The sequence below is a fragment of the Heterodontus francisci genome, chromosome 33, assembly GCF_036365525.1.
Source record: "Heterodontus francisci isolate sHetFra1 chromosome 33, sHetFra1.hap1, whole genome shotgun sequence".
NCBI classification, from domain to species: domain Eukaryota; kingdom Metazoa; phylum Chordata; class Chondrichthyes; order Heterodontiformes; family Heterodontidae; genus Heterodontus; species Heterodontus francisci.
In genome coordinates, this window is record NC_090403.1 from 42,060,085 (window position 1) to 42,087,482 (window position 27,398).

Consider the following 27,398-nt stretch of genomic DNA (forward strand, 5'->3'; position numbering starts at 1 on the left):
GCGGGTTTGGAAGGTGCTGTCTAAGGAGCCGTGGTGCATTACTGCAGTGCATCTTGTAGATGGTGGTGGAGGGAGTGAATGTTTGTAGATGGGGTGCCAATCAAGCGGCTGCTTTGTCCTGGATGGTGTCGAGCTTCTTGAGTGTTGTTGGAGCTGCACCCATCCAGGCAAGTGGAGAGTATTCCATCACACTCCTGATTTGTGCCTTGTAGATGGTGGATAGGCTTTGGGGAGTCAGGAGGTGAGTTACTCGCCTCAGAATTCCTAGCCTCTGTCCTGCTCTTGTAGCCACGGTATTTATATGGCTACTCCAGTTCAGTTTCTGTTCAATGGTAGCCCCTAGGATGTTAATATTGGGGGATTCAGTGATGGTAATGCCGTTGAATGTCAAGGGGAGATGGTTAGATTCTCTCTTGTTGGAGATGATCATTGCCTGGCACTTGTGTGGCGCGAATGTTACTTGCCACTTATCAGCCCAAGCTTGGATATTGTCCAGGTCTTGCTGCATTTCTACACGAACTGCTTCAGTATCTGAGGAGTCACGAATGGTGCTGAACATTGTGCCATCAGCAGCGAACATCCCCACTTCTGACCTTATGATTGAAGGAAGGTCATTGATGAAGCATTTGAAGATGGTTGGGCCTAGAACACGACCCTGAGGAACTCCTGCAGTGATGTCCTAGAGCTCAGGTTATTGACCTCCAACAACCACAACCATCTTCCTTTGCACTAGGTATGACTCCAGCCAGTGGAGGGTTTTCCCCTGATTCCCATTGACCTCAGTTTTGCTAGGGCCCTTGATGCCATACTCGGTCAAATGCTGCCTTGATGTCAAGGGCAGTCACTCTCACCTCACCTCTTGAGTTCAGCTCTTTTGTCCATGTTTGAACCAAGGCTGTAATGAGGTCAGGAGCTGAGTGGCCCTGGCAGAACCCAAACTGAGCGTCACTGAGCAGGTTATTGCTAAGTAAATGCCGCTTGATGGCACTGTTGATGACACCTTCCATCACTTTACTGATGATTGAGAGTAGGCTGATGGGGCGGTAATTGGCCGGGTTGGACTTGTCCTGCTTTTTGTGTACAGGACATACCTGGGCAATTTTCCACATTGCAGGATAGATGCCAGTGTTGTAGCTGTACTGGAACAGCTTGGCTAGGGGCACGGCAAGTTCTGGAGTACAGGTATTCAGTACTATTGCCGGAATATTGTCAGGCCCATAGCTTTTGCCATATCCAGTGCCTTCAGTCGTTTCTTGATATCACGTGGAGTGAATTGAATTGGCTGAAGTCTGGCATCTGTGATGCTGAGGACTTCAGGAGGAGGCCGAGATGGATCATCAATTTGGCACTTCTGGCTGAAGATTGTTGCAAATGCTTCAGCCTTATCTTTCGCACTGATGTGCTGGGCTCCTCCATCATTGAGGATGGGGATATTTGTGGAGCCACCTCCTCCAGTTAGTTGTATAATTGTCCACCACCATTCACAGCTGGATGTGGCAGGACTGCAGAGCTTAGATCTGATCCGTTGGTTATAGGATCGCTTAGCTCTGTCTATCGCATGCTGCTTACACAGTTTGGCACGCAGATAGTCCTGTGTTGTAGCTCCACCAGGTTGACACCTCACTTTGAGGTATGCCTGATGCTGCTCCTGCCATGCCCTCCTGCATTCTTCATTGAACCAGGGTTGGTCTCCTGGCGTGATGGTAATGGTAGAGTGGGGGATATACCGGGCCATGAGGTTACAGATTGTGGTTGAGTACAATTCTGCTGCTGCTGATGGCCCACAGCACCTCATGGATGCCCAGTTTTGCATTGCTAGATCTGTTCGAAATCTATCCCACTTAGCACGGTGGTAGTACCACACAACACGATGGAGGGTATCCTCAATGTGAAGGTGGGACTGCGTCTTCACAAGGACTGTGCGGTGGTCACTCCTACCAATACTGTCATGGACAGATGCATCTGCGGCAGGCAGATTGATGAGGACGAGGTCAAGTATGTTTTCCCCTCTTGTTGGTTCCCTCACCACCTGCCGCATACCCAGTCTAGCAGATATGTCCTTTAGGACACGGCCAGCTCGGTTAATAGTGGTGCTACCGAGCCACTCTTGGTGATGGACATTGAAGTCCCCCACCCAGAGTACATTTTGTGCCCTCGCCACCCTCAGTGCTACCTCTAAGTGCTGTTCAACATGGAGGAGTACTGACTCATCAGCTGAGGGAGGGCGGTAGGTGATAATCAGCAGGAAGTTTCCTTGTCCTTGTTTGATCTGATGCCATAAGACTTCATGGGTGTCCAGAGTCGATGTTGAGGAGTCCCAGGGCAACTCCCTCCCTACTGTATACCACTGTGCCACCACCTCTGGTGGGTCTGTCCTGCCGGTGGGACAGGACATACCCGGGGATGGTGATTGCAGTGTCTGGGACATTGTCTGTAAGGTATGATTCCATGAGTATGACTATGTCAGGCTGTTGCTTGACTAGTCTGTGGGACAGCTCTCCCAACTTTGGCACAAGCCCCCAGATGTTAGTAAGGAGGACTTTGCAGGGTCGACAGGGTTGGGTTTGCCGTTGTCGTTTCCGGTGCCTAGGTCGATGCCGGGTGGTCTGTCCGGTTTCATTCCTTTTTATTGGCTTCATAGCGGTTAGGTACACTTGAGTGGCTTGCTAGGCCATTTCAGAGGGCACGTAAGAGTCAACCACATTGCTGTGGGTCTGGAGTCACATGTAGGCCAGACCAGGTAAGGACAGCAGATTTCCTTCCCTAAGGGACATGACAGAACCAGATGGGTTTTTACAACAATCGACAATGGTTTCATGGCCATCATTAGACTAGCTTTTAATTCCAGATTTATTAATTGCATTCAAATTCCACCTTCTGCTGTGGTGAGATTTGAACCCATGTCCCCAGAGCAATACCCTGGGTCTCTGGGTTACTAGTCCAGTGACAATACCACTACACCACCGCCTCCCCCTAATTAAAATTAATGAGTTAACAGTTTCATTTTAGAACCATAGAACCATACAGCACAGAAGGAGGCCATTCAGTCCATCGTGCCTATACCAACTCTCTGAAAAAGCTACTAATTAGTCCTATTCCCATGCTCTTTCCCCATCGCTCTGGTTTCTTTATTCCTTTTTAAGTAGAGATCCAATTCCTTTTTGAAAGTTACTGCTGAATCTGCTTCCACTAAAGCAGCAAGGAGAGGAATTTCAGACCACAGGTGAGTTGAGTGCGTGTACACCAACATCCCATGGTGTGATTTTTAGGGTCATACTTCTTTTTCAAAACTTTTCTTTTGTGCGTGTTTGTGCTCATGTATTTGTGAGGATGGCAGTGCTGGAGAATGCAGCATTTTCCAAAGATGGCACCTAGTATCTTGGTCATATATGGAGCACATCAAGCTTGTGAGTGAAGTTCACTCTACTCTACTGTCAATTCATGGATTAATTTTCCTTGCCCACTATTATTACTGCATCAGTTTGCACAAATCTGTGCTATTTTAATGCAGTTGTTGACAAGTTTATTTAAGCAGGTTTTTGACAGCACTAAAATAGTGCCGACAGGAATTCACACAAATCCATTAACCAAAGTGCCAAAAATAACAGAGAGGAAATTAAGACCATTAATATCAATTATTTTTGAATTAGACATAGTTTTACCCTGTAGGCTGATACCTACAGTGAGTTGCATTGAACAGGCTAGTTTTCTTTGCAATTATTATATCATGTCGTTTTATCATGTGGCCCATTTAAACAAGTTATATTGTCACAGCTGCTTATGTAAATGTTGATGCAAGTTTTATTCAAGTCCTCTCTATTCACACTTTCACTGCAGCTGTTATCCAATTTACAACTTTGTCCATGCAGAATGTGTTGTAGTACATTGAAACAATTAGTAATTTTCAAATGGCCTTACAAAATTGATCTGCCGAGCAAAACAGAGACCTTAACTGTTGACGATGTATTGTTATTGTGGGACCTCTTTAAGGAATTTTAGCTTGCAAGCTTTAAATCAGAGAGGCATTTACGTGACCTAATTTGACAGATTGGAAGCCGTTGAAACTGATGAGTAAGAATAAATGCATCGCTGCTTGCAATTCAAATAAATCTGACAACTTTAATTGGAACTTGTCACACTCCTCACATACAGTGATGAATCTCCTTCATCAGCAATAATTTGAGCAATTAAAGGGGAGTGATTCCATATTAATGGCTGGGTTATGTTTTGACACTTCCAGTAGTTCTGACACCAAACATTTGTCGGCAGTTCAACTATACAAGGGCTAGGGAGCTGTGGTCAACATATGACAAGGCCACAGACATCTGTGTTATTAAATGTTCCTCCAAAAGGTGATGCAGGAGCAGAGGGACCTGGGGGTATACATGCACAAATCATGATCCAGCCTCAGCTGCAGTATTGTGTCCAGTTCTGGGCAGCACACTTTCAGAAAGATGTGAAGCATTAGGGAAGGTGCATAAAAGATTCACAAGAATGGTTCCAAGGATGAGGAACTTCAGTTACATGGATAAGTTGGAGACACTGGGGCTCTTTTCCTTGGAGAAGGGAAGATTAAGAGGAGATTTGATAGAGTTGTTCAAAATCATGAGGGATTTGGACAGAGTAGATGGGGAGAAACTGTTCCCAGTGGTAGAAGGATCCAGTAACAGAGGACACAGATTTAAGGTGAGTGGCAAAAGAAGCAACAGCGACATGAGGAAAAACATTTTCTACGGAGTGAGTGGTTAGGATCTGAAATGCACTGCCTGAGAGTATGGTGGAGGCAATTTTATTCAAGGCTTTCAAAAGAGAATTGGATAATTATCTGAAGAGAAAAAAAAGGGCTATGAGGAAAAGGTGGGGGTGCAGGGCGAGGGGAGTCGCTCTTGCAGAGAGCTGGCACAGACATGACGGGCTGAATGGCCTCCTTCTGTGCTGCAACCAATTCATGATTCTATGATTCAAAACAGAAAAGCTTACGTTGATGATTTCACCTGTGCCCAAATCTTAAAAGGCAATGTCATCATGGGAAAAAGAGTTGGTTGGTGAATCTTATTTTATTTGTTTACAAGACACAGCGTGATGACGTGATCTACGTCAAAATGCATCATTGAATCATTGAAATGCCCCACCATCAGGAATGAATGATTGATAGTTCTGTCTCTCACCCAAACAGAAAGTCTCCTGCATTTTTTTTTAAGTAGATGGTGTCCCTTTAAGTGTTGCTACCTGTTGATTGACAATTCTGATTGATATGCTGTTATATATACTGAAGGTGAAGAACTGTAATCTGTTTCACCTATATCTATCCAGTTCTTCATGAAGAGAGGAGGCCAATGACCTTTTTAATTGTCCTTGTCAGATACCTGCAGCCTTGGCTTATGTAATGGACGCTTCAAGGGTAGAAGCTTATATTGCTGATACAACTGGCTAGCATTGTTCTCAAAGGGTTAATTACTAAATCCGAAGTTATGAAGGTGTATGTATGCTGCTATATTGGTACACATGCATATAAAAATCTCTTACGCATTTGTTAATTTTTTCCTTCTAATTTTCTCCTCATCCTGGGGTACAGTTCCATGGGCATCATCTGCCCTCTGGTACCTTGTCCATATGGCTATCCTTATTGAGTGAGTCTAGACAGTGAGCAGGTAATTTTAATGTAAATCGCCAGGTGGGAAACCCACAGGATTGCTTCGAATGTTGTTTTGAAACTCCATCTAATATTAATTTCTTTTGACTTCAATGGTCAGTAATTGGGTACAGGGTGCAAAATCCTGATGTAGGGGTTAGGTTAAAATTGCCCCCACCCTCCAGCCCCAAGTGTCATTTGACCATGGGCCAGAGGGCAGCATCACAGTCTGGCTAGAGCCAGAGTGTGCCTTCTTAATGGGCACCCGGGGAAAATAATTGGTCAGCAATCAGGAGCAAGAATTCTGACTGATGTTTCCATTCCATAGCCTAGGAACACAGAGAACTATTGGAAAGGCCTAGTGCCTCAGCTGAGATGAACTAACTCAGCACAGGCTGGAACTTGCACCAATCTGTTTGCAGTACGACTCAGATGCACGTTAGGCAGTGGCTTTAGCCTGTCAGCCATCAGAAGATTGTCGAAGTACAGTTAAGTAAATTGTGACCAAGACAAATACTATTCATATACTACTACTAAGTGATATTTTTCCCTCCATTATCCATATTTCAGTGCCGAGCTGCTTCGGTCTCAATTAATATTTGCTGGTTTTCTTGTTTGTCAGCTACGCTCAACCTAATTCACTCTCTCTGATATTATGCCTTGTGCTTTAACTGAAATTATTTTAAATAAAATGTTCAGCAGGATTCCATGATTGCCTCAAGTCCTGTCAGCACTGCTCACTCATCAGTTTATCACTCATGGATTATGAGGTCAAGGTGACTCGAGGAACATTTTCACCATCCCAGCATCCCCTGGTCTATCTCCTGTTAATATTCCTCTTACTGCCGAGTATGCAGAAGGAAACCTGAATCAATTAAACTGAGCTGTTGGCAAAGACTAGATGTGCTCCAGCATTTGTTAAAGGACTTTGCATATTCTTGTCACACTGAATTATAGAATATCAGCCTGCAGTGATTTAAACCTCTGAATTGGGATACTCCTTGCACTTTTTTTAAACACCTACTTTATGCATTTCCAAAATGATCGTCTGAAAATATCCCATTATTATTTCTTACATATTTTTGTGTATTTTGAACCTTATCAAGGTGAGAAATATGAACACCAGAAAAAGGGATGTTTAATCCATCCCATATTGAACACCTAGTTCCACTAAGCTCGCAGACATTTTAGATGGAAGCTGGGCTCCAATTTGGCAAAAGGGGACCCCAGAAGCAAGTGACCCAGATGGTGAACTCTGTCAACCACGAACAGAATCTGAATGGAAGTGGGAAAGAGTTTCCACAACTTAAAAACTGCACAAAGGAAAGGCATGAATTTTACCATAAAGTAGGAACACAGGACGTGAAAATAATGGAGCGTTATAGCTATAAAGTTACATGTTAAAAAACTGTGCTGATGCAAAATAAATGGCAATAAGAATGAAGCAAGTAAAATGGGAGAGAGACTGTATTACGGAAAGCAATTCCCTTGGGCCAAATTACTATATCTAGATCACCAGTGCTGTTCTTTTTAAAGGCATACCTCATATATAACATGAAGGTCCAAAGTAGAACATGTATCAGAGTCTCAAACATAAACCACAGACACGGCATCAACAAACTACAATTCATCTATTCAGGAAGGAGAGCTTGGTTGGTATGAGGTCTGTGGAGCTTGGAGGCTAACGCAGATTTTTTCATGAATTCAGATATTCTTAAGCACTCATCAGAATACCAACTATCACCATCCCAAATTGAAGGAGTGACCAGCACAGATACACACAATGGGAAAATGTAGATAGTGTAGTTCAAGGGCAATTACAGCATTGGTGATGAGAAAGTAGGAATGGTGGTTGGTGATGCACAGCCAGAGGTGTAAGTGCTGAGATCCACTATGGAAATCCCTCTGTTGAATTGTATAAAGATTAGTGTTGAAATGGAGGCTGACAAAGCAGCACGACTGTGTGAAGCAGTCATCAGCCTATTTAAACCAACGTGGAAGATGGGCTGGGTAGTATGGAGATACCCTGCAACAGAACATATGTGCAATAGCACGGGAGCATCCCATTGGCACCCATGTCAGCCTCAATTGTGTCCATCCTATAGTCCTGCACAAGTGGCAGTAGGCAATGCATCTGAAAAGACTTACGCAAAAGTAACCTGAGCAAAAGAGACCCCTGGCACTGATACAGGTGCACAATGGTTAGTGACAGATATAAAGAGTGTGGCTTCTGTATCCGTGCAGCTTGCCAGTTGGTTATGCAGCCACCTACCAATAGCAACATGTAAGGCTCATACCCAACCAGCACAGAGTAGTTCACAACACACAAGAGGCAAAAGTGGGGCAATATGGTGGAGGTGGAAAGAGGTTTTCTTGGTGATATGGAGGTATCCTATTACCCTTGTCTTTGCCAACCTCCATTGCTTCCCCACCTCAATGCACTGAATTCAAAATTACCATATCTGAGACTGCCAAGATCATCCATTTCCACCTCTGCTACACCATCTGCATTGAAGCTGAAATCAGGGGCAAACCAAAAGCCTTAGAGAGCAGCTAAGAAGGAGAATAGCTTGCATTGTACTTATAGTCATATGCCAGGATTTTATCCGGGCGACAGCGGTCTCGACCACCGGCAAAAGTGCAGGTGAGAGCCTCACGTCGCCTACTCTGGGGAAGGCCCAACGGAGCAAGTGCCAATTAGGCAGTTAAGTGGACAGCGGTGGGCCTTCCCTGGGATCAAGGACCCCAGCAGTGAAAGTCCTGCCTGCTGAGAGCTGCCGGCCAATCAGAGGTGGTGGCTGCTGTTGGTGGAGCACTCGGGACCCTGGACCCAGGCCACAGGTAAATCTCAGTGGGAGTGGTTTTGTGGTGTGAGGGTCGCGGGGGAGGGAGTGTAGCAGGAGGGATGACTCTGAGCTGCCCCTTCCCTATGCTGGCTCCCTCGTTCAGGCACTAAGTGCCTTTTAATGAGGTTCACCGACCACGCCCCCCCCTCCCCCCGACCACGGAGCCGGCAAGCAACCCACAGAAGTTTGCTTGGCATGCTCCCCGTGCAGTGATAGGCCCGCTCGCCGCTGGGCTTACTGGGGCAGCAGGATGAGGCCTTTAATTTGGCAGTAATTGCCCACTTAAGGGCCTCAGTTGGTGATGAGGCCGTTCACAGGCCTTCCTGACCCGGACTTAATTTTTGGCGGAGGCGGTAAAGTGGCAGGATCCCCCCCCACCACCACCATCCCACTCGATTATATGCTCTCCCTGCCTCCAAACCTGATGCATGGTAGAGCATAAATTTTCCCCCATAGAGTCATTATGGAACAGGAGGAGGTCATTCGGCCCATCAGGTCCATGCTGGCTCTCTGTAAAGCAATCCAGTCAGTCGCATTCCCCTGTTTTAACCCCATAGCCCAGCAAGTTTATTTGCCTCAAGCAAGTGCCAATTCAACTTCCTTTTGAAATCAATTATCTCCTCTTGCAACACTCTATCAGCGACTTCCAGGTCATTACCACTCACTGCAGAAAAAAGTTCTTCCTCACATCCCCTGTATGTCTTCCTTTTTCCTCAAGCAATGATCTACCACACCCACCCACCTAGTTGACAGAGCCCTCGACCGTGACCTAGTAGGAATGAAGAGGATTGTTTCAGTTTTGTCAATGTTAATTTGGAGAAAGTCTGACTTGGCATCAGAGAAGTGAATAAGAAAGCACAGTGGTGTAAGTAGAGCCAAGAGTGGTAAAGGGGAGGTATAACTGGGTGCCATCAGCATAGACATGGAAGCTGACCCTTTTAAACAGCCATCCTTAATGTGTTTGAATGAGATTGCCATAATATTTCAGTAATAATTTCATATTAATGTAAAACTGCCAGGGGAAATGGTCTTGGAAGCAGTGTACATTAAATGCAGCTCTTCAGAGGCATTGGTGCAGTGTGCTGATGTATTAATGTGATGCACCATGCAGAGGCAGGGCATGAATACTTGACAGGATGTTATTAAAATACAAAATTTATGTCAGCCTTTTCAAAGAAATAAAAGATTTGCTGACAGATTATTGGAAATAAATCGTTAAACTAGCGATTACGATTTGATTTTAAAAATTCGCCTGCCTGGAATTGACAATCATCGATTGTATTCCCATTGGTTAACTGGAATAAGAAATGATCGTCATAATCTTTATGTAAGTAGGGTCACTGTATGAACCTACTAACTGTGCCCCAGTCAAACTGAGATTCCATCCAAAACAGTTTTTGGTATAAATGAAATTTGAGGATGTAATAAAGCATAGGAGCACATCAAGCAACATAACGTACTTGGACCCAGAGCAGAGTCTTCAATTATATGGTTCAGCACATCCACTTAAGTGTTGTATTTGTAGTTTCCTACAGCTATTCCTCTCCTTAATGGAATGCTGATAGTGTTGTTTCTTCCTTTATTTGCACTAATTATGTTTCAGATAAGAAGCAAAGAACAAAGCTTGTTTGGAAACAAAATGTCATCCCCTTAATCTCCTTAATCACATAATGGACATATATTGATTGACACAGCTCACAAAGGATGTGACAGCACCGAAATGATCAATCTTTCAGTGCTTAAAGCGTGACATTAATTTGCAAATAACGCATCCTACACCAACAACCCACAAGTAAAGGCACCGTTGTGTAATTGTTTGGTTATAAGGATGTCAATAACCATTTAGTTACTTACTTGTTCTTCCAGAAACCAAGGTGACGAGCCAAGCTCTATAATACAGGACACTATCAAGGTTGAATGAACAACAACAACTTACATTTATATCATGTCTTTAATGTAATAAAACATCCCAAGGCCCTTCACAGGAGCATTATAAAACAAAATATGATACCGAGCTATATAAGGAGATGACCAAAAGCTTGGTCAATGAGGTGGGTTTTAATGAGTGCCAAAGGAGGAAAGCAAGGTGGAGATGTGGAGAGGTGTAGGGAGAGTACTCCAGAGCTTAGGGCCTAGGCAACTGAAGGTGCAGTCATCAATGATGAAGCGATTAAAATTGGGGATGCTGCTCAAAAGGCCAGAATTAGAGGAGCGTAGATATCCCGGAGGGTTGTGAGGCTGGAAGAAGCTGGAGGAGGTCGGAGGTTGGAGGAGAGAAGACAAAGTAACTTAGGGAGTAATGATTAGACAACAGTAAGCTTATGTTTCAAAAGCCCAAGTTTGTAAGAGGAAGAGATATTGGGTGGGTGAAGAGTTCCAGAATTTTTAAGATCCTGGGAAAGAATTAATTAGAGACTAGAATGAGCCCTAATTTCGAAGCATTAATGATGCAGAGAGGAGGAAAAGTATTTAGGACAGCATATGAGTTCAGGATAAATAAGAAAGGCAAGTTCAGATGAACACCCACCAAAACAGTATTAATAAAATGGGAAACATTGGGCTGTATTTTATGGCCCCCTGAGGCGGGGTCGGAGGTGATGGGGGGGACTCATAGAATCGCTACAGGTTGGGGGAGAGGGGTGGGCGGAGGGCCCATTGACACCCCGTCACTGCCCTGTTGCCAATTGATTTTCCTGGAGGCAGGATAGGCTGATGACAGCTTTCCTGCCCAGAAGCACATTGAGGCCCTTAAATGGCCCATTAATGGCCACTTAAGGGCCTTTTCCTGGTTTTAACCAGTGGCAGGGGGAGCTTTTTAAAACGAGGCACCCTCCCTGTGGGCTTGGTGGGTGGGGGGTGGGGTCCGTCCTCTGTGGGCAATCTGTGGCCTATGGAGGGCCCTGGCTGGGAAACAATGCACCTCCCAAGAACCCCCTTCCCCTGGACTTTACGACCACACCCCCACCAATCCTCACTGGGGTTTTCCGGCCTGGCCCCGGCAACTCCGCCTCACTTACCTGAGGTCCGGGGTTTCAGTGCTGGGCCTGGGTCCAAGGCATCTGCAGTACCGGCAGTGGCCACCGCTCCCAGTGGCGCTGCCAATACTGCTGAGCTGCTGGCCCTGTGATTGGCTGGCAGCTCAGGGAGGCAGGATCGCTATCTTTAAAGGGACAGTGATCCCGGCGCCAGAAACGTCACCTCCGGATCAACGGCAGATTGCACCAGGAGGGCACGAAAATGCTGAGGTGGGGTCCCCCCCCACCCCCCACACCACCTTTACCAAAGTGGATAACTTCACATTTCTCCACATTATATTCCGTCAGTCATATTGTTTCTCACTCACCATACCTGTCTATATGCATTTGCAGCCTTTTTACGCCCTCCTCACAGCTTACTTTGCCACCTAGCTTTGTATTGTCAGCAAACTTGGATACATTACACTCGGTCCCCTCATCCAAGTCACTGATATAGATTGTAAATAACTGAAGCCCAAGCACTGATCCTTATGGTACCCCACTAGTTACAGCCGGCCAACCTGAAAATGACTCACTTATTCCTACTCTATGTTTTCTATCAGCCCGAGCTTTAGCCTTAAAGGAGATGTCGTATAGAGGTATAAAAAGTTTCATATTTTTAGCTTTCATAGGAACATCGGAATTTCTAGATGAAAAAAGATCAAGGCCCATCTAATTCACCTTCTACCATCCTGATAGTCATATCACATATCAACAAAGGAGTTGTTGAGTTATCATGGCTATCAATCTGCATCAATTAGTCTAGACAGACCCAGACATGGGGTGAGGAAATCTGCAGTGGTGGGAAGCTTTTAGAACCAAAGGTCCAAAGTCTCCTGTTCCGACCAAGCATGCTACACTTACTCTATTTTATGTTTCAGATTACACATATACTGTATTCCAAAATATTATTCTCCAAAAGAAATCTATCTAATCTGAATGTGTGCATGAATCAATATTATCTGCTTTCACCATCTCCCCAAGGAACCTGTTCCATGGATATACCACTCACTCACTTTTCCACAGATTAGTTTTAAATTTACCCCCATTCAAGTGCAGGCTGTGTTCTTTGTTTCTACTGTAGTGGACAAGGAAGTGTAGCTTGTCATGGTGTGTATTATCTAATCCCTTTAGAATCCTGAAATCAGCAAATATATCGTCTTTCATCCTTCTCTTTTCCAGTGGGAACTTGGCCAGTTTACATAATTGCTCCTCATAATCCAATCCCTCCACCCCCTCAATCATTCTGGTTGCTCTCTTCTATAGCTGCAACATCCTTTTGTCCTGTGGCAATCAGAACTGTGCACCATATTTTAAGTGCGGTCATTGATGAGTTATAAAGCAGCAGGATTAGCTCATCATTTTTGGTCAACGTTATTAATGAATCCCAACACTGGAATTGCTTTAGTCACCAAACATTGTCGTGAAAGCTTCAATTTACTGTCAGTCAGGACTCGCAGATCTCTTCCATTTTCCATGCATGCCATTTTTTTCTGTTTGAGTAATAGTCCCCTCCTGTTTTTTTGTACCTAATGAAGCATTTTGCATTTCTTTACGTTGAACATCATCTGCAACCTGTCTGCCCAATTTGTACGCATATTCAAATCCTCCTGTAGCTTTCCAAACAGCTTTGAAGTTAACCAAAACAAGAAATGCCGGATTCACTCAGCAGGTCTGGCAGCATCTGTGGAAAGAGAAGCAGAGTTAACGTTTCGGGTCAGTGACCCTTCTTCGGAACTGACAAATATTAGAAAAGTTATCTCTTGCCCAACCCCCACCTCACTTGTTTATAATCTGTGACTTTTCTAATATTTGTCAGTTCCGAAGAAGGGTCACTGACCCGAAACGTTAACTCTGCTTCTCTTTCCACAGATGCTGCCAGACCTGCTGAGTGAATCTGGCATTTCTTGTTTTTGTTTCAGATTTCCAGCATCCGCAGTATTTTGCTTTTATTGAAGTTAACCACCTCCATTAGCTTTGCATCATCTGCAAGTGTAGTCATTGTGCCTGTGACTCCTAGCTGCAAAGTATTTATAAAGATATGAAACAGGTTGCAAAGCAGACCCCTGTGGGACTCCACTGGTAACATTCTCCCAGGCTGATGACAATCCCAGTGACACCACCCTCTGGGTTCTATTGATCAACCTATCCATTGTCAAATACTTCCACTGATTCCCACTTTATTTGCAGAACCATCCATTCCATAGGAACTGGATCAAAGGTTTTACTGAAATTCAAGTATAGCACATCCACTTCTCTTACCACATAAAATTTGATTTTTTGTTGTTGTCATTTTGATGCCCTTTTTATACTCCAACATTCCTCCTGGTATTGAATTCATCTTATTTCTGTGCCATTTTCCTTCATGGCCTTAAATATTTTTTTGTCTTCTCTTTATTAGTTGGTTTCTGGAGTGCCTTTAAGCTTGGTACTTTTGCTTTGCAATCTCAGCGAGATCACATTCAGTTTGGATCTAGATGATTATTATCGTAATGCTACTCTGTCACCTTCCCCTCCACCAGACTTTAGGATGAGGTCAGCTTATGTGGCTAAAATGTACAGCTAGTCAATTATTAAGGAATATTTAACAGAATGGTGTGATTAGTGGCTCAATTGGAGGTGCAATTGTGTTATTGTATCAATGATAATCTCTAGCCCCAAAATGTTTTAAAAGTTAATAGAACATTTACAGCCTTTCCAAAACAGCACATTGGAAAAGTTCCTGCTTCAGCAGATGCATCACCAGCTACACTACAACCTTCTCGCAACATTCAAAGACATCCCCCCATCATTGGCTATCTGAATACAAGGCAGGTATAGATAGGAGACCTCGGCAAATAGAGAAGACATTGATTCTGGTCAGCACTGAAGCACCTCAGTGCAAGATAACAACTTGCTCCGTTACAACAGAAATTCAATTGTTTGCACAGATGTTGGCATAATTCTCCAGCTACTGTACACTGACTTTTCACCGTATTATCACAATGGTGGAAAATGGGTCCATTGTGGTCTGTACATTTTCAAACACAATTCTGATGCAGACAGGAATACGAGTGCTTTCATCTAGTTCCAGTGACATGGATTTAATTGTTAACGGTGCCAGAATGGTAATTTCATTAGTGAAGGTCTCAATAATCAGATGTCTGATTATGAGCCAAGCATCGCTACTCAATTACATTGTATCTTAAAAAGATCAGCTTCTATCCACCTGGTGCCTATTCTCATATTTCAGTCAAACAGACCACCCCAGTTTCCCCAGTGCATTGGTAAAATAGAGCTTCAAGAATTTCTTTGTTGCTTTGGTCTAGAATCATCAATTTGTTTTATCATCTGGCCAGACTTTGTGTTGCCATATTTTTGATCTTAACATACCTTTTAACATAACATGAAGACTAAGTCCTGTTAAATACATAACTAATGAGTGAAGAAATGTAATCTGGATAACTGAGTTACAGAAAATGTAATTCTTACTTTATTGTTAGTGTGTGCTTTCCTTAGTTTTTACTAAAATAGCTCATTTAAACATGCTGTAATTGAACAGTATACATATGTAACTGATAATACATAGGAACAATTTTCTGCAATGCCCTCCTGACACGCAATCGTGCCTAGCAGGAGGGCATATTGGAAAATTGCATACCCACAGCCAATGATATTCTGCTCATTGAAGCTAATAGGTGGAAATCACAGGCTGGAGTTGTGGAATTTTCTAATATGAATTCTCAGTGGACAAATTTTCAAAGTGGATTTTATGATGTATGTATACTTCACAATGCCTTTATGGAACTGACAGTGCATATATATGTCTGTTAATGTCTGTGTGTACCTCACAATAACGTTATATGGTTGGCAGTTCCCATGGGGTCAATTTTCATGTGTTCAATTCCATCAGGTGGCAGCCGGGCATTACATGGCCACCATGTGGGATTGGTGCAGTGTCTGAACCATTTTCATGGTTGGGCCTCATTTGAATAATCTCAGCAAGTTTCCAGAGCTGAGCCAGTGCTAACCGGCATCTCAGCAATCGAAGTGGGTGGTGACAGAAAATCCAGCCTCTTCCCCACAGATTTGAGACGCAAGTGGAACCTTAAAGGGGCAGGAGGCAATATAGTGGGGGGTTGGGGTTGACCAGCAACTGGTGGGAAGATTCTTATGTTAGGCAGGGAAACATTAATCCACAACCTCTATTTTAAAAGCTTTTACTTAGTGACTTTTAAGCACACTGCAGCAGTCCTTTTAAGGACCACTGGTTGGTCAGGTTCTAAGTCTGAAATTATTTAAAACCTGATAACAATTTTCTTATCTCGGAACTGCATGTGTAGGTTTGTCTCTATATTATTTTCCATTTTTATGCCCCCTCCAGATTAAGTTTGACAAAGATGAAATTTGAGATATTTCACTGGTCTCAGCTACAACGTTTTTCACAGGGATGAACTGACTCATTGGGTACAATTCAACTGGAAATCCATTACCATTAAACTGAATCTTTAAAATTGTCTGTCCCCATCAAATGTACAAGCTAATTCAATGGCTACTAACTTAAGCTATTGACAAACCCTTTTCAGTTACTTGTAGATATGAGAGTTAATTTAACAGGTATGCACTCCTGACATGGACCATATACATTGGGAACCTGGGCATGCGCTGCTCAAAAATATTCCATCCATTATGCACCTAAATTCCCAATATCTGCTTCCAGTGGATATGACTCCATGCTGTAATTAAATCATTCTGCCAATGTTGGTGCTGCAGCACTTCTACTGAAGGACAGGGTGTAATTACTGCATGACATGTTTACATAGACATTATAAATATGGACACAGGAATTTGTGGCGAAAAATATTGACAGAAAATAGTTGCAGATGCAGCATATTTAATATATCATATTACATTTTATATATAGCATAAAGGAGTAGTATGCTTTATTTGCTATTTACATACACAGACATACATATCTATGTATATATACTGGATTACACTGCATATACACACCCACATAATATTAAATATATATATATATACATTTGTTTTATATATACTTATCTAATAAAGCATACTGCACCTTTTATTGAACAGGAACTCCATTAAATCCTTTAATTTTGAAAGCCATAACTGGCATTCAGTGTGCTGGAGGGGCAGAGGAGGGAGGCTTCACACCTCCATATCCACCCCATGGTTACATGTATGCCAAGAATAATTTGTATTCATGACTGCACATGCCAACCAGCTTTCACAGTGATCGAGCTTCCTTCAAACACAATGGCTTTTTTGCAGCTGAGATGGGTTTGTGAAATTCCAGATCCCAGATAGCAGTACTGAAAAAAAGGGGAAAATGGAATTGATTTCATTATATTGGGGAAGAAAAACATAGCGTTCCAGAAAAAAAAGCAGAAGAGAAGGAATCCAATTCCAAGCACTCAATAGATTTTTCAGACAAGAAAACAATTCTTGTGAAAGAATAAAAAGAAACGTTCTGAAACAAAAAGTGTAAGAGAAGCTAATGGAAAATCCTAGTGCATCAATTTGTTCATTTCATGGCTTTCACCAGTGAAAGAATGTGCAGTCTGCTCTCTGTTGATAATTTCATTCGGCCTCTTCTGTTCATGTTGAAAGAGGAATTGGAGATTAATCCCTTTGACCTGTACAATTTATTTCAGCTTGCAAGAAATATCTGTGAGATTTTCTGAGTCATGAAATAATTTTCGATTCCTTTACTGGCTGATTATGTTTGCTGAAAAGGTCCAGTTACAGCACTGATAGGTTTGAATGACAGCATTTAGTGAGGCATGCAAGGTTCATTGTTCAGACTCTGGCCTTCTGTGTATGTGTGTGCTTGTCTGGATCTATCAAGTGCACATTTATGTTCATGCATCTGTATGTTGATGTGTATGTCTCGTGTGCATTTGAGTGTGTAGTCATGAACGAAAACTAAAAACAGTCAGCAGATGAACTATATTTCACCTACAGTTGGAATCCCATCTTACATCAATCAACCTCTTCATTTTCCATTAAACTTTCTTGTCTCCTGTCTTGAAAGAGCTACCAATGCAGGGGTACAGTTCCACATGTGCCAAGCATCTCTGACACCTCAGGCAAGTGATCGTTCTTCATATAGAAACCTAGACAGAGCAGACTATTCAACTGAGCAAGGGGAATTAGATCATAGAATCATAGAATGGTTACAGCACAGAAAGAGGCCATTCAGCCCATTGTGTCGGTGCAGCCCCACAAATCATTTTTCTTCAGATAATTGTCCAATTCCCTTTTAAAAAGCCACGATTGAATCTCCCTCCACCACAGTATCAGGCAGTGCATTCTAGATCCTAACCACTCGCTATTTAAAAAAGGTTTTCTTCATGTCACTGTTGCTTCTTTTGCCAATCACCATAAATGGGTGCCCTCTGGTTCTCGGTCCTTGTGCCAATGGGAATCATTTCTCCCTATCTACTGCGTCCAGACCCTTCATGATTTTGACCAACTCTATCAAATCCCCATGTCCCTCTGCTCCTGCACCCCCTTTAGAATTGTACCCTTTATTTTATATTACCTCTCCTCGTTCTTCATACCAAAATGAATCACTTCACAATTCTTTGCATTAAATTTCATCTGCCACTTGTCCGCCCATTCCTCCAGATGTCTCCATCCTCTTGAAGCTGAACTCGAGCCTGTCTTCATGCACACAGGTGCATTTTCCAGCAGGAATCACTGGGCAGTGATAGAAGCAGGGCCCTGCTAATTACTTGCTCCTTTCTAGCCCAGAGGAACTGAGGCCAAGTGTAGGCCCCCTAACCTGACTGAGATCAACTAACTCAACACAGACTGGAGAGGTTCCTGGTTTGCATGACTCAGATCTATGCCAAGCAGTGAAATTGCTAACTGAGTCTTCTAGCTGTATAAGTGCATTTTACTTGAGGTAATTGTTATCAGTCAAATGCTTGTGAGTTCAACTGCCATTCCAGAAACTTGCGCACAAAAATCAAGGCTGACACTCCAGTGCAGTACTGAAGGAGTGCTGTACTGTCAGAGGTGCTGAGCTTTGTTTTGCTTCTACCTACATTGGCTCCTGGTTCCTAACTCAACAGTTTTAAAATTATTGTCCTTGTGGTTGAATCCTTCCATGGCCTTGGCTTCCCTACCTTGGTAACTTCCCTCTCCAACGCTGCATTCCTCTGACTCTGGCCTCTCATAGGTCCCATCCTTCCCTTGATCGCATCATTGCCTGCCATGCCTAGCAGCCTAGGTTCCACTCTCTGGAATTCCTTCCCTATACCTCTCTATCTCCTTCCTCGATAGATTCTCCTTAAAATACACCTTTTTGATCAAGTTTTTGCTCACCCCTCTTTCTTTGGTTCCACATTCACTTTCTTCAAGCCTGTGTGATATTTTTCTATGTTAAAGTTGCCAAATAAATATAAGTTGTTGTTGTTACTTTAGGGATTACTGAATGGACTCTGGGCACCTGTCAACAAGAGGAAATCAGGTCACTTTCACACTTCTAGCTGTTAGCTAGGAGACAAAATCTGCTCACTATTTCGGCTGGGCAATTGTGCATGGCGGAGGGGACAACTTAGAGATGCGCAGAAAAGTAAAGATTCTCTTTATTTACTGGATTAGTAGACCTCCTGTCATAGGTCAGTCAGTAATTTTACTGCCCAGTGTGGAACTAAACCATATATACAAGGTTCTATCAGATCTCAGCTGGCGTGTTGAGAGAGACACTGCAACTGACTTCATATCCCTCGACTGCAAAGAGGGCAAAGTGCATCATCCAGAATTCTTTTGCTGATGCTTATTCAGTGAGCCCCGCTGGAAAGCGTGCTGCGTGGAAGTTTGCTGAGGACAGATTGGGCTCAGATATGGTGCCCAACCACCCCTCCCCTCCCCCACCACCCTCCACACGGTCAAATAGCCTGACAACAATCACTGGCCAGACTCACACACAGGATGATGAAATAGGTAAAGTGCCAGATGGCAGAATGGAACCAAACCCTAACATAAGTCAGTACCTTCAAGGAGAGAAGAGAAAGATATTGGAGGGAAAAGCACACCATGCAAAGAGAAGTTCCTATATATGTCCGTGTTACAAAAGGTTAATAGTGCATGTTCTGGAAGAGCAGAATAGAATGCTCGAATTGAAAGAAAGATGAGCACCGCCCCATTGAAAATAGTATTGTAATTTTCCGTGTTCATGTTGGCTGCTACCAGTCTGTGTGCTGTGAGGCAGCATAAGCATCCCTTCCACTCAATTACTCTCCCATAGCCAAAGCTCATTGTCTTACTGAAGTCACAGTAAGCCCATAAGGCCTTGCTATCAACTGGCACTAGCCCAACTTTATCATGATGTGACTGATTTTTGTTAAATAATTAGTCAGACTTCACTGGACTGCATCTGTTAGGTGTGCTCCACATTCTCCAAATGCCACATAGAAAAAGCATTTTAACTACAGCAAAAAAAAATTAATGAACAAAAGCATAGGCGAATGCCAGTTAAGAGGTGTTTTATTTTAAATTAAGATAACAAGGTTAATATATACATGAACAAAAGCATAGGCTAATGTCAGTTAAGAGGTGTTTTATTTTAAATTAAGGTAACAAGGTTAATATATACATGAACAAAAGCATAGGCGAATGCCAGTTAAGAGGTGTTTTATTTTAATTTAAGATAGCAAGGTTAATATATACAAGTAGTGACCAAGAAGGCTATCTGTAATTCACATGCAATAACTTTTTCGAAAATTATCCTATGAAAATCTCTGCTTTTCAGGCTATTATTTGCAACTTGAAAATAGCCAATTTTCTTATAATTACAAAAGCAACAGCTTTTTTGCTAATCAATGTGAATGGTGTTATGTTGGAGAAAAGAATGCCGTTTCATATTGATCATGCAGATTAAATACAACACAGTGAGAGAGAAAAACAGGTAATATATACACAGAGATTCACATAACAGTGTGGTCATCACTGCACACTCCTGTGTTTTTGTTTAACAATCCACCTCATAATGCTTTTCATTTTATTCACCTCAGAAGAATGAAAAGTTCAGTGAATCCTCCTAGGAGTCAAACTTTCCTCCGTATGTAACATGCAACTGACTGATCCAGCCAACTTTGTACAATTTGATGCAAAATGAAGCTCCTTCTTCTCTTCAATAATATGCCTCAGCTCTAATCCAAAAATGCACTCCTGCTTTACACTGCCTGCATCATCCATGTTTATGGCATTTCTAAGTGTCATTACAGCTCTACTTCCAATTTGTACTAACTTAGAACTAGGTGTACTAGTGGTTCCATGACCACTGGCAACTGGCTTTAAACTGCTTACATTTATTACAATCAGTGGAGAAATAGAACTCTCGCACATTAGTCTAGAATAGTTTGAAATCCAACAAATGAAACAACACTGTGCTAATTCACCAACCAGCTGTTTCTGACACCACTGCACCCCCAAAACTGTACCTCTTTATTTAATAGAATGATGTTAATTTGAACATATTTTCTGTTTTGTTTCTCTGAGTCGTGAATACTATGACAGACCAGTATGACCAAGACACAGATTCAGTTCCCATGTAACTGTAAGCTGTCAGCCATGGCTCACTTAGTAGCACTCTTATACCTACATCAGTAGGTTGTGGGTTTGAGTCCCACTCCAGAGACTTGAGTGCAAAATGAAGCCTGATACTCCAGTGCAGTACTGAGGGAGTGCTGCACTGTTTTAATGTGCTTTTTTTTGGATGCGATGTGAAACGGAAACCCCATCTCAGGTGAACGTAACAGATTCCATGATATTATTTTGAAGAAAAGCAGGGAAGTTATCCCCAGTGTCTTGGTCAGTATTTATCCCTCAATCAGAATCACAAGAAACAGATTATCTTGGTCCTTATCACCTTGCTGTTTGGGGGGAGCTTGCTGTGTGCTAATTGGCTGCTGTGTTTCCTACATTACAACAGTCAAAAGTTCTTCATTGGCTGTAAAGCGCTTTGGGGCATTCTGAGGCTGTGGAAGGTGCCATATAAATGCAAGTCTTTCTTTTTCTTTTGAATGATTCTGAACTGAGCAAGTATAACTCCTCCTGGAAACAATAATCCCTCAAGCCTTTCCAAAGCTGGTTTACCCTTGCAATCTTTTTTAGCGTGGGTGCTTGATGTTGTTTATTTTTATGCCTCAATTTTCGAGGTTGTTGTCCCAATTCTTGATCTAGGTTTTCACATTCCCAAACATGCTTTCTTTTTGTGATTCTGAGGACCGTGATGCTCTTAACCAACCAAGTGGTGCCTATTGATCGGAATTGGATGATATTTGCCACAAACCTGATCTGGTTCTGTGACTTCCAGTTCTGAGTTTTGTTGCGTTCGTACTTTGTAAATAGTCGGTGTGCCATTGGTATTATCTCACTTTGTCATGGAGTGCTTAGTGTCCTTGTATTGTACTCACAGGGAATGTTGTTTTTGTATTGGTTGAAAGTGATAAATAAATGGGAGAAGCAAAACTACAACATTCTAATCTTTATTTATGTATAATGTTTCAACAGTTTGTGTGGGCTTCATTCTGACGTTGCAATGTTTGTTGGTGCCAGCAGTGATCTCACTGCAGGCACCAGTTGTGACTGTACTCAGTGTCCTTGATGCGAGATGGTATTCACATGTGACGATTAATGTCCCTGACTAATAATGCAGGTTTATGAAGAAACAATCTGGAGCTGATTCCCAGGAAACTCTGTGTCCAGCATACATATACATAATTGATTAAAGTACTTCATTGTATTGAAATAAGTATTTAAAGCAAGTCATTGCATTTTACATAATTTGATAATGGTTAATAGTTCATTGTGGTTCTTTACTATCGTTATGTTTTGTTCGTTGAAGGCAGACCCGGATTCAGTCCCTGGTCTGTGATGAGTTATAGAGTCATAAGGGCATAGAAGGAGGCCATTCAGCCCATCGAGTCCATGTGTAGAACAATTCAATCAGTGTCATTCCCCTGCTCTATTTCCATAGCCCTGCAAGTTTATTTCCCTCAAGTGCCCATCCAATTTCCATTTGAAATTATTCATCATCTCCGCTTCCACCACCTGCGTAGGCAGCGAGTTCCAGGTCGTTAGCAGTCATTGCATAAAAAGTTCTTCCTCACACCCTCCTGCATCACTTGCCCAAAAAACTTGTACCATCAACTAATGGAACAGCTTTTCTTTGTCGCCCGTATCTAAACCTGTCATAATCTTGTACACTTCTATCAAATTTCTCCTCAATCTCCTTTGCTCTAAGGAGAACAACCCCCAGCTTCTCCAACCTAACCTTGTAGCTAAAATCCCCCATCCCTGGATCCATCCTCGTAAATCTCCTCTGCAGCCTCTCAAGCACGCTCACATCCTGAAGCGTGGTGACCAGAACTGGACGCAATACTCTAGTTGTAGCTGTAATTGTTAAGTTGCTCTTGTATCATATTTGGTGTTCCAGCATAGGCAGCTCCTAACTCAACCAGTCAGCTGCAACATGGAACACTGGGTTCACTAAGATCAGCTGGTAGCCCTGGGTGAAATACAGCTTATGTTGACCTCAACCAGGGCAGCAGCTGGGTTGCTACAATTAGCCTCAGTATCCGTGAGCCAGGAAGAGGAAAAATCAACTGGGTTTTAATCAGCCGGGGTTCTGCACCTTATTGTTAACTAAGCAGCCCTGCAGAAAATGGGCTGGGTTTTGTGGAGGATGTGGGGCTTCTGGCGCCAGGCCAAAAAGGTGGGAAGATTCACGCCTTGGCCTTTTGTGCCCCCTTGCAGCGATCCTCTGGTGTTTTGAAGCCCAAGGGCCCGGCACTGGGATCTACATCCCTTTAAAGACATGCCGGTACACCTTGGACCCAGGCACAGCACTGGAGACACGGACCTCAGGTAAGTGAGGTGAAGTCATCATGGCCAGACCAGAAGGCCCTGGCGAGAGGGCGTGGGAGGGTGGGCGTGAAGTCCAGGGGGAGGGAGAGCCATGGAGTTGTAGGTTTTGCTGACAGGGATCCTCCGTGGGCCACAGATTGCGCATGGAGGAGGGACATCCCCAAACCTGCAGGGAGGGCACCTCATTTTACAAGATGCCCTCCCCGCATGGCAGAGGCACCCAATCTGCTGGTTAGATCCCAGCGGCAGTGGTAAGAGGACCTTAAGTGGCCATTAACAGGCCACTTAAGGGCTTCAATTGGCCTCTGGGCGAGAAGACCATCATCAGCCTATCCCACTCCCAACAAAATTGATTTGCAACGGGATGGCGATGGGCCCTCTGCCCCCTCCACGATTCTGTGGGACCCCACCCCCCACCTCCTTGGTGGGGGGGCCCATAAAAACCAGCCCAACGTGTATATGTAGATATTGAGAGCGGTCAGGATCAGGCTTAGTTGTGTTGCCCGCACTAGCAAATGACCTACTGGCCAGGATTGTATTGCTTTTGAGGAAAACGATCCCAGAAGATTGCGAGTGATGTTCCATAAGAGTTCCTTAACACCAGGCACAGTCGGGAGAGATGCCGAGAGCTGGCTAGAATCGAGCTCCCGTTAAAATTAATTGACTATCTTAAGGAATAAGAAGTCCTGCACCCTCCCAAACAGTTCCGAGGAGGCCACCGGTGCCTCCCACACCCCCAGCTGCAACATACAGGATTTTGGAAACTAGGAAACTATTTAATAGGCCCAGCCCTTTGAGTCCAGGCATCTGTGAAAATATTATCAGCTGTGGAACATTCTGTCTCCACTCTGCAACAAACAAATACATTCCAGTTACACAACCTCGCTTGGGATGTGCCTCAGTACAGTTCAACAGTCAAACTCAGAAAGAATGTGTTAAGTCAAGAGACGAGAAAAGCTGGTTTGTTCTGTTTACAGCAGAGAAGGTTAAGCAGAATTATGAATGGTGTCGATAGAGTAAATAAGGAGGAACCATTTCCACTAGCAGGAGGGTTGGTAAATAGAGAGCACAGGTTTAAAATAATTGGCAAAAGAACTACAGGAGAGTTTTTGTTTACTCAGTGAGTTGTTATAATCTAGAGGGCATTGTCTGTAAGGATGGTCGAAGTAGATTCAATAGCAGCTTTCAAAAAAAAATTAGATAAATACTTGAAAGGGAAAGAGCAGAGGAGTGGAACTAATAGGATAGCTGTTTCAAAGAGCCGGCCCAGGCATAATGGGTCGAATGGCCTCTTCTGTGCTATATCATTGTCTGATTCTATGGTGCTCACACATGAACTACAGTTACTTGGGGATGGTACTGGAGGCTTATGGACTCCTGTGGATTCATGTCACAGAATACCACAGTCGCTATCTTCCAAACCAGAAGAAAGAAACAGGGATAGATTTTGGAAATAACTGTCTAATGTGGATGTACGGCGGTACAGCGTGCTGCCACGACACCACAATGTGTCGTTGGAAGGGAGACCAATCTCAGACATACTGCTATGGGGAGGACACATTTATCACCACAAGGTTAGAGTGAATAGCAAATAGGGAGCAAATTCTCTGATGTACCTCCTGCCAGTCAGTCATGAGCAGCATTGGCAGGGACCTAAACGCAACTACAATAAATGAAATCATAGTAGGGACTAGGGAGGAGAAAGGACATACATCCCAGCAATAAATCAAATCTTCCCCAGGTTGCCAAATATCCGAGCAAATAACATTAGCATCTTCTCCATTAAAGCTATCTACATGCTCATTATATCAGCAGTTTAACACAAGGGAGGCAATTGGCAAGATTCAAAGGAAACTAGAGTAATGAAAAAATAATCCATGATGTGTGACTTTGACTCTCATTAATAGTTAAATGATGTGTTCTTTAGCTCCTGGAAAAAGGAGTTTGACGAGTAAATCTTTAAGGAGGAGACTGGAATTTAGAAGGACAAATATACTGCTGATGATCAAGGGTTGTCTTCATACAATGAAAATCCCATGCTAACACCACTGGTTCCCGACACACAAGCAGACATCTGAGACCCACTAAGACAGGCGGTGAGAAAAACAAGTTTTACAGAGTTTTCCCAGCTGCCAGCCTACGCAAATTCAACAAGTTTACTCCTGAGTTCCAGCGAGTTGTATAAGACCAGTGCATCCGGAACTAGTGGTGCTAGCACAGGTCTTTTATGGTATAAAGAATACAATGGCATTGACTCCCTGGTGGTTTAGTGAGCTCATCAGGAGAGTAGCTGACACTAACAGGTCATGATAAGGGTGGCCACAATTTTGATCACCAGTTAGCAGATCTCAACTTCTTCCTGTTGTGTTACTACAACTTCCCTCACCACTGTTCCATGCAGGCTCTGGCTCGGGAGTTGAAGACCTTCAGATCTTCAGGGCTGCATGGCTCTTGTAGTGGAGGGCATTCTAGAAGATGTTTCATTGCTTGGGATGCCTCTCCGCAGTCAAAGTCACAGAATTCGTTTGGCTGTATCCCCACTTGTGCATAGAGGCTTTCCAGTGGCTTACACCAGCCCTGAGGGGATTGAGACACAGCCAGGTAGGCCATGTTCCATTGACTCCTGAGAGGAGGGATTCCTCTGGGTCATTAAACAACTCGTGTGCCCTTGTCAGTAGATGTGTTGACTAATCAGCAAGGCAGCAGCTGTGGGGTTACAGTCTAGGGGCTGGACAGTTTGTAAGAAGTTGCCTCTCGATTTGAACTTCTTTGTTGCTGGCTCTTTCTGAAAGAGAGGATGACGAGGATCATTGGTCTGCTTTGTCTTTTCTACTGTTGATGCAACTTGCCTCCTTATGGCTGGTGGAGAAACACCAGCAAACAGGTACAGATTTACAGGTACTTTAGTAGATTTCAGGCAGCCAGTAATAGCTCTGCAAGCAGCATTGAGGATAGGATCCAACTTCTTGGCATGGGGAGAGTGTTCCCAGTCTGGGCAGGCATATTCATCTGCTGAGTAGCACAGGGCAAGGGTGGTTATTTGGAATGTTTTCGAGTCAGTTCCTCACTTAGAGTTGGCCAGCTTTTTTAAGATGCTGTTTCTGACTGCCACCTTCACTTTTACTTTAGTGCAATCTAACATTACTCCAAGGTACGCTGACTTAAAATTGTGTGCCAGTGTTCTCCCATACCAATGTATGTTAAGTCCTCACTTTGCATCTCTATTCCTCAGATGAAAAGAATTGATCTGTGTCTCAACTGAAGTGGCAGTAGTGATGCTACAGTTATTCATAGAGCCCTTGGATTAGGGAGGGGAAAACAGATTGGGTTTCTGCTGCTGATCATTATCCAGTGAACCCCAACAGCACTCATTGTCAAGGCTTATACATGGATGATGGTTAGTTGGATGAGGTATTGGCGGACAACTAACATCTGCAGAAACAACCAATATCAATGCCTTCGGTTTAGGGGAGGAAAATGAGGAAGAAACAAGAATATATTTAATGGAAGTAGTCCTATTTGTATCATGAGAATGTCATTGATGGAGTGCAACCAGTGAACAACAACAGCTTTGCAAATACATAGCGTCTTTAACAAAGATAAGTGTCTCAAGGTGCTACAAAGAAGCAAAAATCAGGCAAAATGTGGCACTAAGCCAAAGAAGGAAACATTAGGAGGGATGACTGAAAGCTTCATCAAATAGGTAGGTTTTAAGGAGGTTCTTAAGAGAGGAGAGAGAGGTGGAGAGGCAGAAAGGTTTTTGAAGAGAATTCCTGTGCCTTGGCAGCGGAAAGCACAGCTAAACAATATAGATTGATAGCAAGATGTTTCCACTTAATTACTTTTGAGCATCAAAAAGATATTTTACAGAGTCTTTTTGTAAATTTTGCCTGTGATTGTTCATCACCATCAAAAGATTAAATAAAGTAGCTTGAGTTCGTCAGTGCAGGGTACAAATGGCAAAAATGGGATTAGCGGACCTTGAAGCTTATTCTCATTATACACTTTGTTACGCTTTTCCAT